This window comes from Numida meleagris, chromosome 6 (assembly GCF_002078875.1).
Source record: "Numida meleagris isolate 19003 breed g44 Domestic line chromosome 6, NumMel1.0, whole genome shotgun sequence".
NCBI lineage: Eukaryota > Metazoa > Chordata > Aves > Galliformes > Numididae > Numida > Numida meleagris.
Window position 1 is genome coordinate 42,364,845 of NC_034414.1, and position 14,602 is coordinate 42,379,446.

The 14,602-nt window shown below is 37.3% G+C and overlaps 2 long non-coding RNA genes across 2 annotated transcripts in view; both read left to right on the forward strand.

Annotated features, from left to right (window-relative positions):
- LOC110402042 overlaps nt 1-14,602 on the forward strand; it is a 111,609-nt gene that overhangs the window by 9,239 nt on the left and 87,768 nt on the right. The gene's annotated exons all lie outside the window — the stretch shown is intronic.
- On the forward strand, nt 6,839-9,978 carry LOC110402041. The gene is made up of 3 exons (XR_002440838.1): nt 6,839-7,171; nt 8,959-9,031; nt 9,800-9,978. It is a non-coding gene; the product is annotated as an uncharacterized LOC110402041 (long non-coding RNA).

Below are 14,602 nucleotides of genomic sequence, written 5' to 3' on the forward strand. Positions count from 1 at the left end.
TTTTTCATAACAGTGGAAGTGATCGCTACAAGGAAGTAGCATCTGGCAGCATGTTATTCATAAAGCTGACATGCTGAAAACTCAGTAGGACTCTACAATCATATTATTCCTGTCTTCTGGGCTCCCTGAATTGGCTGGTGATATTTCTCAAGAAGCTCAAGCTGTTATTTCCATTCTGCTTGTTGCAGCCTGTGAAACGTTTGGAATGCAAGCTTAGGAGGATTAGAAAGGAGAAGTTGGGGAGCTGTGCACAGATGGCATTGATAATAAAGCAAAGCGGTTGTCAATATTATCTAAGAATGAGTTATTAATGATTAGCACTCTAGTTTGGTATGTTGACAAGAGCAAGCTTGCAGTTTAGAGTGTGCTAACTTGCATGCCAAGAGCAAATAGCTAAAAGCAGAGAACAGAAACTAACATGTAAGAGTTTCTGATTGCTAAAACTTTCTGCTTTTTTCAGTAAGAACTGTAGTAATTTGCTACAATGCCTCATATAATGAGCTTGTAGGTATCTGAAAAATAGTAAGGACAGGAAGCATACAACAGAACAATGTCATTAAGTCTGAACAAGTAACTCCCGAAATATTTTGAACTTTGCCCTTCATTCATGCTGAGAACAGCAAGCATCTGTAAGAATGTTGTTTGTACAGATCAGAAAAGACTCTTCTGTCATGCAGTGATGGACTCAGTCAATACCTTTTCATTCTCTTGAAGTAGTAAATGTGGTCTTTTTCCAAAAACAGGATATTGAACTAGGTAGACCACTGGTGAGACACAGCTTAACTCCTCTGTGTGACCTTATTTATTGATGGAGTGAGCGTGGCTTTTTAGTCACTTTTTTTCTCACTCAAGAGGCTATCCAGCTCCTACTCTAGAAGTTTTACTTCAAAACATTTATTGCAACTTGTCTTATTAGCCTGAATTCTAGCCTTCCTGAGTTGTATACTATGCAAAGGATATATTATGATAGTGTGCTGTACACAGCTGGAGTCTGAATGTCTCTGAAACAAACGTCTCTATTGTTTACCTCTGATGAGCATCTTCCACTCTGTACTTTATGTTAAAAAAAGAAAGAATGATACTGAGGTGACTGTATCATTGTCTATATCAGTGACTATATCATCTGAAAAAATGTGAAAGAAATGAAAATGAAAAATATAATGCATTGTCTTCCAGAATAGATAAAAAATCCTTTTCTTATTCTTGATCAGAAAGTTTTAGTTGAGGTACTTTATGTTTGTCTGTCTTCTCCACAAAGGGTATTTTTGCATTTCTTTTTCTCAAAGGTATCAAAGGCAAATCCAACTTTCTTGGGATGTTTTTTTTCTTAAATTTATTTCTTAAGTGCACATAACTTTACAATGTTAAATTTATTTCTGAAAGTGAGACTTAGAAAATAAAACATTACAATATCTTGTGCTAAATAAGTGTTGTGGAAAAATCCATATAGATAAATTTATTTGCCTTTAAACAACCAACCTAGTAAAAGTTAAAGAAAACAGAATTTTTATCTGAGAAGTTTTGTTTGTCTTCCTTGAAACTTTCTACATATCTGTTGAGAGATTTTTACATTATAGCATTCTATTATGGGGATTGAACTGTTTACCTCATCACGATGTACCGTTGCCTTTGGAAATGGACCAAGGTAGAGAGTTTTAAACCGTGACTTAAAAACGCATACAAGCACCAGTAACTGTGAATTTTTATTCCCAGTCTTGTCTTTTGCAGGAGTTTTGTAGGTTTTGTGGTAGATCTAGGCTGAAAGGTCAGATGAAATGACTAACTTGAAAGAATGTTTTCCTCCTGTTGAGTGGATATTTCTGATTTAGTGATTGCACAGAGAAAAGTTTACTCTGCTATATAAGCAGTTGTTATCATCAGAGAGCTTCTGTGATGCCATGTACTGCACTGAATAAAGATTGTTACACTGTGGGAGAGCTTTGAGATGGGGGCGAGGTGAACATACTTTGTTGTGGGTGTGAGAAATGCATTGGAAGGTGTTGCATTTGCTGCTTAGGCACGGCCTGATTCTATATGGCATGAGTGGGTGTACAGACATTTGTTTCTGAGCAGTTTCAAAAAGAAGAGCTTTATTTGAGGAGGAGAAAAAAGATATTCAAGTTAAGATCTTCTTCCAGAGTAGTTTATAGTTTCAGGAATGACTTTCTAAACACGTTGCAGGGTAGGGTAGTACATGGTAAGGTTTTTAGGTTAGGATTTGTTAGAGGAGTGGTCTTGATGTGCAGGGGTTATCTTTAGGTTATTTGAGCGTTGTGCACTTTTCCCAAGAAAAGTCTGCAATGTTTAGAATGAACAAGTTGTTCTGAGGAGGCAATGGTCTGGGTTTTTTGTACTACACAGTTTTTGTGTTGGCTGTTAGCTCTGGAACATTGATGATGATGAAATAACAGGTATTTTATCTTTTTACAGCCTACCAACAGCTAGGGGGATGATTTTATCCTGTGGTTACCTGACATTGCAAAGTGTCAGTCCCTTTAAGTCTCCCATGTTTTTCCTCCTGAATATTTAGGGACTGGAAAAAAACTTTCATTTCATCAACTCAGATTTGATATCAAACTTAATTTTCTCATCTGAATCTGTACCACAATTTAACTATTCTGGCCCAAATTACAAAAAGTTAAGAGCTGAATTAAACATGTACAGAGTTGGGGTGTTGATGGACCTGATCTAAGTAAATAATTAATTGGAATGTGAATGAATGTCTGAAATTGTTTCAGCTCAGCAAATCTTGGATTGCATCAGGCTTTTCTTTCTGGAGAGAATTTTGAGGATCCTGATGTCATCGGAATACAGAATTAGAGGTGCACTTGAAAATTTCTTACAAAATTTTGTGAGTGGGAAAAATAGTTTCCTTTCATTGGAAGCTGTATAGTGGCCACGACAAGAAAGCCCCTTGAGCTTCCTTCCAGCCTTGCTTTTCTAATAGTCTCTCTTAAGTCCTATTGAAGATATTAGTTTCCATCCTAATTCCATATTCATATAATTAGCTGCTTTTCATCATTAGTGAGCTTATATATCTCAATATTGACACAAATTGAACTCTTAACTATATACTTATTACTGGTTGATGTGACATTGAATCTAATTCTAGAACTAAAAGCAATTTGGCAGATAGATAGAGAGGGGATACTTAAAAATGGCAGAGGCTAGATGTGGAAAATTGTTCAGGTCAATTGCAAATTCAGTGTCTTTCAAGGCCACTTCTAAAGATTACCATTGGCTGAACTTTTTCAGCACTGGTCTCCTGGATTTTTAGATTTGCTACTTCTGTTCTGGTCTAGCTTTAAGTGTTCAGTATACATGTGCATCTCCCTTCTGACCGTTAGGCTTATTTGTTAAGTTCAGGACATTCTGTTTCTGTTGATCAGTATAGCTCTCCAGCACTTTTTTTTTCTTTTCTCTTGTGATGCCTCAGACCAGTCTTTCCCCTCGACTACATATTTTTTCCCCCATATAAATAAGAGCAAATACCACAAGATATTTCTGCCAATATTTGCTCATATTTTAAATGCAGTCACTTTTCTCTTGCTTATATACTTCTTGCATAGCTTTCTGTGTCTGTCTGAGAGATTTAGCTGTCTGGTGTGAAGGTATAGTAGTATTACATACATAAAATTTAGAAGAAATTTTTTTAATAGAAATCTCTTTAGAAATCTTTGATCCAAAAGTATCTAAGTATTTATCCAGTCTGGGAATAAAGATCTCACATAGCTTATCAGAACAATTAGCTAGTCAACAATTAATTAAGTCCCAGTTTAAAGAACTTGCACACATGAACAACCTCAAGCACCAAAATTTGTCAAACTACATCTTTGGTATTTTCCTGAGTTGAAACTATAGCAAATACTAAAATACTATTATAAGAAAAAGAGTTGTGAAAGTTTTGAAGCCAGGTCTTCCTATCTACTGTCAGAAATTAGTTGCCTAAACTGTTGTGATATTGATAAGTAAGATAAGTAAGTATTGATTTTAATTTGCTTGGTTCTGTTTCACATACAGTTTTTTTGTTTTATTTGATTATTTATGGGCTTGTAGCATGAATCAATGACATATTATTAGATTCTTATAAATAATGTAAAAGAGGATTATACAGAGTGATAAAGTTATAGTGATCTGTTTTCTGCAGCTTGATAAAGAACATGCAACTGCCAAGACCTCAGAGAGAATATAAACTATGCTAAATCTGCTATACTCTTATCTTCACAGCCCTCCTGCAGTTCAGTATTTTTATACATATTTTAGAGATGAGTAAGAGAGGAAAATAGTTAAAGTGAATGCTAAAGTCAGTAGACTTGTCAGAAGCATTGGCTTCCTATGTTAAGTCTTTAATTTTCTTCCGTAACTGGGCAAATTCATATTTCTTCAGGTTTAGGACATGTTAGTTACTGAGTCGCTGGTGAAAAGTTTTATTATTGTCTAACTGAATTATTGTCTAATGGAACTGAATCCTGTTGTGGTTTAATTGATATAACCTGGAGTATACTTGATACCAAGCTAAAATGTCCACTCTAACATCGCAGATGATTTTAGAATCACCAGTTCTTGATGGCTTGTTAGATCAAAATAATTCTCTATTGCTTCACCTGCCTTTCTTTAAGTCCATAGACTCTTGCTTCCTCTGGGGATATGCGTCCCTGAGCTAGAAGGTAAACCACATTTGTTCTTCATATTATTTTTCAAGTACTTACTTTATTAGTTGGTCTTCTGTGAGATCACTGTGAATTATCTCCAGAGGTAATGATTTGGCAAAGGTTAATGATTTGCCTCATAATGGAAAAATTGCAATTGAGTTCTACTTCAGAATGAAGGTGTTGATTCCTATAGACATAGAACCTTTGCTACTCAACCAAGCTCTTAGGTGGAGTATTGTAAAGCCTGAGACACTCGCACTCATTTGGAATATGTGCTCTTAATGTATCTTCTAATGTATACACCCAACAGAGTATGTCTGCATCAATTTCACTTCTGACTAGAAAATGTAAATATTTAACTTGCATAAGAACCACGACTTTGATATATAACAGTACTTCTACTCTCCTTTTGTAGCTTTCACAAAAAAAAAAAACCCAGTGATGAATAGTATGCTACAAATGTTACTAAATTGAACTCCACCTCACTTACAGAGGTAGGATTACAAAACAGTGATTTATTCCCCTTTTGTTATGAGTGGGGACACTCATCCTATAAAAACGTTACAAACAGAAGTAAGTTGCAGTTTATCAGCAGTCTGCTGAAGATGTTGTAGAAATGGAGCATACACTCATATGCTGAACTCCATTCCATTTGTATAGCCACTCATCAAAACCCCTAATTATTACTTGTGGATCTTTAAATCAACAAAATCTGAAAAGTGTAAGTCTAAAGAGAAAGGAATATAAATTTCCTTTGAATATGTGGCTTTTTTTGGCCATGCCATTCAGTTATGTATATTGCAAAATCAGAGGCAGAGATTCCCTTGATTAATTCTGAATCTAAACAGAAGTGAGAACCTTTTTTTTTTTTTTTTTTTTGCATATTACACAATTCGGTATTTAGCACTAGACAGCATAGAGACATTGTCATATTCACCATGATACAGCAGTACCTTGATATATGACTCATAAAACTTTTAAATAGAGAAATACAAATTAAGGAGAGTTTGAAAACAAAACGCACAGGAAAAAAAATACTGTTTATTTTGCATGAGGTAAACATCTCACAAAATTTGATTTCTTATAGATGGGCATAATCGCTCATCTCCTCCTGCAGAGTTCTGGCTTCCAGGATTACAGGTGAAGTCAACATTAGGGAAAACAAGAGACCTTTCCCAAAGTTTTACTACCAACAATTAAGAAAGAAACAACACATCACCTTTGGTTGTAATAAATCTTAATTTAGATCTGAGTTACTTAACAATCTATTTATTATGTCAAGCAAAATATTTGAAACAGCTCATCAGCATCATACCTAAGCACCACATAGAGTTCCACATTCCAGGACAATGATAAAAACCAACCTTTTTTACATGGTGAAATGAGTAGTACCCAACCTTATTTTATCTGCTATTCTGTTGTAAATATTCCAATTCTTCTTTGCCTTTGTTGCTGTAGCAGAAATGCTAAGTCATGCCCTGAAACTGTGATTGAGCACCTGGTGCGAAGGCAGGGCCAAACCGGGGGAGCTCAGGTGCATGCAATGCACCTGAGTGACCAGAAGGGGTGGAGCCAGGATCCACCTCTTCCCAGACCTCATTTAAGGGGTGGGGTAGATCCTTGTTTACCTGTAGTCTTCTAAAGGTAAGGAGCTTTTTTTCTTTTGTTTCTGTGTCTATGGCTGCTGCATTTGGGCTTGTCCTCACTTGCTCTAGCCTAGAATTGTGTTACTCTGCTGTTATTGTTGTACTTTCCTTTGCATTATAGTATTATGGCATTACAGTTGCCTGTATCCTTTCTTTGGCATTCTGAAGGAGAAAATAAAACAACCAGGCAAAAAACTCAAGAAGATATGTGTTCCTTTCAACGTGTGCTTCTCACACAATTCTGGGTGGCAATTTTACATGTATTACCTAACACCAAATACAGCCAGAGGTCAAATCAGTATTTAAACAGATATTCTAAATGGAAATGAGCAGTAAGTCTCTTAGATGTGTTCACTGCATGTAGATCTCTCTCCCTCAGTAGTGAGGGTGGAGACAAAGCCTGAACACAAAACCTGTAAATATCATTTCCTCTGTATACCTGAATGCAAATCTGGTGCAGAAGTATTTTGTTCTCTCTCACACAATGATAAAAATGAGAGGACTTCTTAGCATATACATATGCCCAGTCTCACTTTCTGAAGTGGTGGCACTTTTGCCTTTTTTCCTCAAAATGCTAATATCATTTCCCAATATACAGCAGATTTGTAAATTATTTCTGCTATTCCATTTAGCTTTCCTTTGCTTAGTTTCACTTTCTATTTCTATATATTTATTGCTTATTAGTGTTTTACATGTGCTGTCTTTCTTCAACTTCAGTTGCCATATGGCTGATAACTATAATCAGTACCTGTTATACTTTACATCACAGCCGCATGGGTCTTTCTTCTATTAGCAGGTCAGAACTCGGATCCTTTTGCTCAGTGTGCTGGCTGTCTGACCTCCTCTGACCTAAAAGGTGTTTTCTTCTTGAAGGTGGGGCCAGGAAATAGAACCGTTCCCTGAAAACATACCTTGTGTTTCTGAAAAATATGCTCTGTGACTCTTTTTGTTCCTTTTGTGCATGTCTTCCAAAAATATTCTAGTGGGCAATCTTGCCAATGGAGATATTACATGCATCCTCCTGGGAACAAATACACACCAAGTGCTTGCTGTAGCCTATCAAATATGAACAGCACAGCTGGATTTTCAAATAGCAAATCCTTACAGCTAAGTACTAAGTACTTGTGGATGAGCCACTAAATTTATCTGGGAAATAAGTCTGAATAGCAAATTAATTCAACAAAATCATGATCTGCTTGTCAAGTCAGAAATGGGGGGAAAAAAGGAGTACTTGTCAGCATATTCTTTGGAGCATTTTTGCCTATGACTGATACATAATTAAGTAGCACCAAGAATGTTAACTCTGATATTAGTCCATTCATCAGTTCTTTGTCTTTAAGTTGGTCTCTTCATCTGTTTAGTTTTCATCTTCTCCTAGGTTCCCTTTGTTCTTCCAGGTTTTTTTTGTGTAACTAAGCAGTCCAGAATGAAATAACATACTCTCAATGTGATTTCACTGATACAGCAGAGAAAGAAGCTATTAACTCCTTGATCTATAATACAAAACTTCTGCATACATATCTGTTCCTTCATTCTTGTTTTTCATTCCAGATGCCACAACTGCAGATTTTACCCAATGACAGCAAATAGAGACAGAGTCTACTATGGGGAAAATACATTTCCAAATGATTAGGGGCTCATTTTCAGCTATTTTGTGAAACTTATTGCAGTTTGCCACCTTCACAATGTAGTTTAGAAACTGTTATGAATGTTCTCTCATTACTCAGTAGTATAGTGAGAAACTTTCTCAGCCAGAGACCAGAAAATAAGGTCTGACCAAACAAACTAGGAATTCTCATTTCTCTTGAAAGTGTCTGATATTCTAAATTTCCTTTTTCTACCAAAAGTATTTTCTGAAGTCACAGTTGGAGAGAATGTGTACAGTTTAAATGAAGCCCATCAACATAACTTTTTTAAATTAAAAAAAAAGCTCCGTATTTCCTGACTCCCTGTTAGAGAGGATGTCGAATTTGTGCTAAAGTGACAGGGAATTGACTTCCTGAAGCAGGAGGAACTGAACTGTCATTGTGAACCTGCAAATGTAGAGTAGACTACTGATCTAGTCAGTACCAACACGGTAGTTGTGGATCTGTTGAATATAAGAGAAAAAAATTGAATGGTCTATTAAGGTGATAAATTATTCACTGTTAACCTAGAACTCTGGCTCATCTATCAAGAAGTGAGGTACCGAGCAGGCTTTAGACTGGAAGGAGGACAAGGTAAAAGACATCAGAGCTACCATGAAGCTCTAGAAAAGGATTTTTTTATATTCCGTTCAGCATGTATCATTTTCTACAGGTGGAGATACTTAAGAGTTGAATGGAGTTTAGATTCAGGTCATTATTTTGCTGATTGTAACTGTCCGTGCTTTTTTGTTTGATTTCTTTTTTTTTGCTCATATTAGTCAGCAAATCACCGTTGCAAACCTTATTTAAACAAAGACCCTAGCACAATTTGCATTTCCTTCCTTTCATCTTAGCCCTTCTAGTACTTTATTAATGCTGACTGGTCAAATGGAGAGTCTCTAGTTAAAAAAAAAAAAAAGTCAAAAAAAAAATCAGAGCATTAATTATGATGTGCTGGCTGAAAAAGTACTAATTTAATGGCAGGAGAAACAAAAATTTACTTTTAAGTCACAGTTCGTTTTATGACAATTGCAGGGGTTGGAAGGGATCTCAAGAGATTGAGTCCAAACACCCTGCTAAAACAGGTGCCCTGCAATAAGTTGCACAGGTAGGTGTCCATCCAGATCTTGAATATCTCCCTAGAAGGAGACTCCACAACCTCTCAGGGCAATCTGTTCCAGTGCTCTGTCACCCTTACCATAAAGAAGTTCTACATGTTAGTGCAGAACTTCCTATGTTCAAGTTCTAGGCCATTACTCCTTGTCCTATTGCTACACACCTCTGAAAAGGGCCCGGCCTCATCCGTTTTCCTTCCACCTCCCTTTAGATAGTTACAAACATTTATCAGATGTTCTCTGTTGTCTTTTCCCCTGTCTGAACAGACCCAGGTTACTCAGCCTTTCCTCATACAGGAGATGCTCCAGGCTGTGAATCATCTTTGTGGCCCCCTGCTGGACTCCTCCTAGGAGACGCCTGTCTTTTCTGAGCCCAGAACTGGATACAGTAGTCTAAATGTGTCCTCACCAGGGCAGAGTAGAAGGGGAGGGTAATCTCCCTTGACCTGCTGCCCATGCTCTTTTTTATGCACCCCAGGATACCATTGGCCTTCTTGGCCACAAGGGCATGCTGCTGGCTCATGGCCAACCTGTTATCCACAGGACCCCCAGGTCCTTCTACACAGAGCTCCTCTAGCAGGTCATCATCTAACCTGTACTGATACATGCAGTTATTCCTCCAAGTGCTAGACTCTACAGTTGCTTTTGTTAAAGCTTATCAGGTTCCACCCTCCCCAGTTCACCAGTCTGGCCAGATCTTGTTGAATGGTAGCAGAGCCTTCAGGTGTATCAACCACCTCTTACTTCTCTCTTACCTCCAGGGTCTGGGATTCCTGAGGGCTACTCTTAGTAATGAAGACTGAAGAAAAGAAGGCATTCAGACTCTCTGCCTTCCCAGCATTCCCTGTTACCAAGGCAGCCACCTCATTTAGTAGGGGACCCACATTTTTCCTAGAGAGTGGACAACTGTTTTGGTGTGCCTGAGATGAGACATTGTAAAGAAGCCTGTATGTTAAAAAAAAAATAAACAAGTGAACAACAAAGGAGACCTGAAGATTTCTTGTTGCTTTTCTTGGAAAAGAAAAAAAATTGTTTTCTGTGGACCAATCTGAAATAAAATCAAATTTACAGTGAGTTAGAATGAATAGCCTCATCAACAGTGAAGAACCCTTTCCTATGATACGTATCTCATAGTGTTTTTTGACCTTATCAGTTGTGATAAGAACTCCTAAATAAGATAATTGAAATACTGCTTTAAAATACCTCAGTGTGGATACACAGGTTTTCTAATTCTTGGTGAAGAGTTTCCCCAAGAGAAAGAATCCTGTGGAATCTCTTGACGATTTAAGTGACTGTAGAACATTCCTAAATTTCCTAAAACACAACTTTTCAGTACTGCTATCCTACCCAAAACCATCAGATAGAGTGATTAAATCTACATTAATTATGTAGCATAATTAATCAATATAGCATAGAGAACTGTGTTGCAGTGCTGATTAATTAGCAGTTTAGGTGAATGCATTTCTTGCTTCTAGCTAGCCTGAGAAGTGCATTAATCAGCTGTGCAGGCAAAAATGGTTTTAAACAAAGATAGAATAGCTGCTTCTAGTCCTTCTCCTATTTACTAAGCATAGTGCTATCATCCTTATAAAATCTCTTTACTATCTGCTTTGTTACAGATAAGAAATAGTATTTGCAAGTATCAACATCTAGCAAAGGACTGAGGCATCAAGGTGAAAGTTAAGGTAAAACTTGTGATGTTGAAAATCACATTTTGCAGACATTTAAATTAAGAAGTCTTTACATTCCACGAATATTCACCTTATCAGTTCCCCAGGCATTTGATGTTGTCCTCTTCATGCCTAAAAGTGCTACGGTCAGGAGTGAAATGAGCAGATTAACACCAAGTATAATGTGGCTTCATGAAGTAGGCGTCACTTTAATCTTTGGCTTTGGTGGACATTCTTAGATGTGCTTAATATAAACAATAAACAGAAATCCTCAAAGTTACAAATTGTTTTCATGTCAAATAGGATGTGATTTTTTAATGGCTGCTCTATAGCTTGCCCGTACTCATTACCCAGGGCCTTGAATGTGATGCCTAGAGAGAGATAGGTATTAAAAAGGAAGAATGATTTGAATGCGACTATCCTCTTTTCAGATCATTTAGAAGAATGATTGGACCCGATTATTCAGAAAATCAAGATACATATCTGAACTACTAGCCAGTATCTTCTAGAACAAATTACTGCAGAAAGTGCAGGGTAAATATAGTTGTTTCATCTTCATATTTCACCAAGCTTCTCTTTAATTTCTTATTCCCAAGTTATTCAGCCACTTTTTTTTTTTCTAGTGCTGCTCTTAACTGTTATTTCACAGCCTAGTTTAGGTTTTTAAGTGATTCATCTATAATACCTCAAAATTCTTAGAAAAGGCAAATGATTACTGCATCAATAGTAATGTTCTGCGTAAAAAGAAGCATAGCCAGCAGGGCAAGAGAGGTGATTATTCCCATTCACTCTGTAAGGCCCTGTCTGCAGTGCTCTGTACAGGCCTGAGGCCCCCAGCACAGGAAAGATGTAGTGCTATTGGAGCAGGTCCAGAGGAGGGCCACAAAGATGATCAAAGGGCTGAAGTACCTCTCCTGCAAAGACAGACTGAGGGAGATGGGCTCATTCAGCCTGGTGAAGAGGAGACTCTGGGGAGACCTCATTACAACCTTTCAGTATATGAAGGGGCCTTATAATAAAGATGGAGAAAGACTATATACCTGGATCTGGATAGGACAAAGGGCAATGGTTTTAAATTGAAAGTGGGTAGATTTCGATTGAGTATAAGGAATAGAATATTCTACAATGACAGTGTTAATTGATTGGAACAGAGAAGTTGTGAAAGCCCCATCTCTGGAAGCATTCAAAGTCAGGTTGGTTGGGAACTTGCACAACATGATTTAGTGAAAGATATATCCCCACCAATGGCAGGAGGTTTGGACTGGATGATCTTCAAAGATTCCTTCCAGTCCAAACCAATCTATGATTATAAAAGGGGAAGAAAAAGGTTGACAGATCTCATTTTTAGCAACGCAGTTTTATATTTGCATATGGTGGAATATTGCAGTTCAGAACGGGCTGAAAAATAACTAGTTAATTTTCACTTTCTCCTCTGCCCTGGTTCTCTATCCCTGTCTGTTCCTGGTAAGATAAGCTGTCAGCAAGTGCCTGTGCTGTATTTCAAAGGAAAATGTACAAGAGATAGTTGGGCTGTGAGTATAGAGTGAAGGGAAGGCAACAGTAATAGGAAACAAGAACTTCAAAGCCTTTACAAACATCAAAGTATCACAGTGCTTTGGCTTCGTGCGACTTTAGAACACTAAATATAATAATACTAAAGTGTTCTGAAAGGATAAAGTTAGCTAAAGATGAAGCTTGGATGATTTGGAACTTTGATTTGGGGAAGCATCCAAAAATCTGATTAGTTTTTTTTTTAAAGACAGCATAATTAGACAACTATTTCAGAAGTCACCAGAACAGTGTGGCAAATGAATTGAAATACTTCCATTTCCAGATGTATGGATCAGGGAAAGAAAACACCACATGTGAAATGAAAAAACTGTTTTTGGTAAACAAGAAGTCCTCTTCACCGGGAGTCTTTACTATAGCTCTCTCGGTACTGTTGGCAGACTGGAGATGTCAGACTACTAAATCCCACCAGGAGGCAGAATCAGATGCACTGCTTCCATTGCTCCACGTGGAAGGGGAGAACAATGAGAAGGTAGTCATCTAGCTTCTCAGGGCTACAAAAATGAAGAATACAGACTGGATAGACTGACACCATAGCAACTCTCACTATGTGATATTGACCTCAAAATGGCAGCGAGCTAGAGGAAGGAAAGAGATGCCTCTGTTTGCTCTTTACCTTTCAGTGCAAAGGCAAGTAGATATTTCATATCTACCATGACAAGTTTTGAAATTTTTTTTAAGAGAAGGTTTGATTTCTTCAGCTATCTGTCTCTGTCCCTCGAAGAATGAAGGCATTCTTAAAATGGCAATTTTTTGAGATTGAAAAGGAGGAAATTGCCAGTGCTTGTTCCTTTGTTTCTAAAAATAGATATGAGAAATTTTGAGTACTCCATTTAGTGTTTTCAAATGAAAAGGTTTCCATTTTACTTTTTAAAAGCTTATTCCATTTGTAAATTTCAATTATAATTATTGTAAAGTACAAAGGAGAGTCATTTGAAGTTACCAAAATTACATGTTTTGGAAGAGAAAGTATTTTGTAGTCTCAGCATCTTTTCTGGGTTGCAATTGCTCTCCCTACTCAGTTCTGATTATATGTGAGAGGAAATTACTCCCATAAATGGGGGAATATATTTAGTGTAACTTACAAGCTCAGTTTCTGTCAGAATTCTGCAGCGTGGGTAAGTCTTTCATCCAAAAATGCCACTTATGTTAAGACATCAAGAACAGCCTGCTGAAGCTTGTCTTGTACACACTGAATAAAGTTCTTCCCTGAAAGGAGGCAACATAAGCAAGTGCCAACAAAAATATTAATCAATGAATGTGGTGCACTGGTTTTACCTATTCTAGTGAGCTTTATTCCCTTTTTGCTCTGATGTGATTCCTTTTGAGAAGCACACTTAGCAATGTAAACAGTTCCTACTTTGTAACTCCTTAACGTCAACACTGCCATCTCAGAGCTGTACCTCATGGGATGTTGAGTTTTATAAGATACAAAAGAGGGAGTGGGAAAAAGTAAGGGGAGATTTTTAAGACTTGCTTACTATCTTCCCCATTCTCCCATGCCTTGCTTGCATTTGGATTTGAATAAGAAACACAGAGCATTAATTTAACAACTCTTTGATCTCCTATGGTCAAATAAGACAAGGAAAATAGGTGTGTATTGGAAAGAGCCAGCCACCGGACCTCCTCTTTGGTCATGGAATCCTACATTTCTTTTTAATAAATTACCATTTTTATTAGGCGATTACTCTTGCAAATATCTTTCCTGTTCAAGGAACATTTAGATGTTGTGTTGAGGGACATGATTTAGTGAGAACTATTGGTGATAGGTTGATGGTTGGACTGGATGATCTTGTAGGTCTTTTCCAGCCTTGGTGGTTCTATGATTCAAAAATTAGTCCATAGCAGGAGTCATTAACTGGTTTGTGTCCCCAGATACATATTCCCAAGATATCTCTTTAGCCAGAAGAAAGGATTAGTGCCTTTTCTTGCTAGCAGAGTGATGAAGTAGAGCCTGAGGGAAGGGTAGCTAGAGCTGAGAGCTGACAAAAGGCTAGTTCCTCTTGCTACAGCAGATCTAATTACATATACATATTTTAAACAGCGAATGAATGGTTCCTATAGCTTAATGAAGCATTGATTTGGTCGTGAAGTCACATGCTCCAATCTTTACAACATATTTTTGGCTGAAAACCGTTACCACAGTGGCTGCCTGAAATTAATGGATGATTCTATTTCCTAATAGACATCCATGAAATCATGGAGTCATTCCTATTGATACCCCAACCTTAGCAGGGGAGCTTGGAATTGGCAGAGCTCTGACTCAATGTGGAAATGGTTTGCATCCTTAGAAAAGTGTAGAATACTAGTAGTAAAGTGCATTAG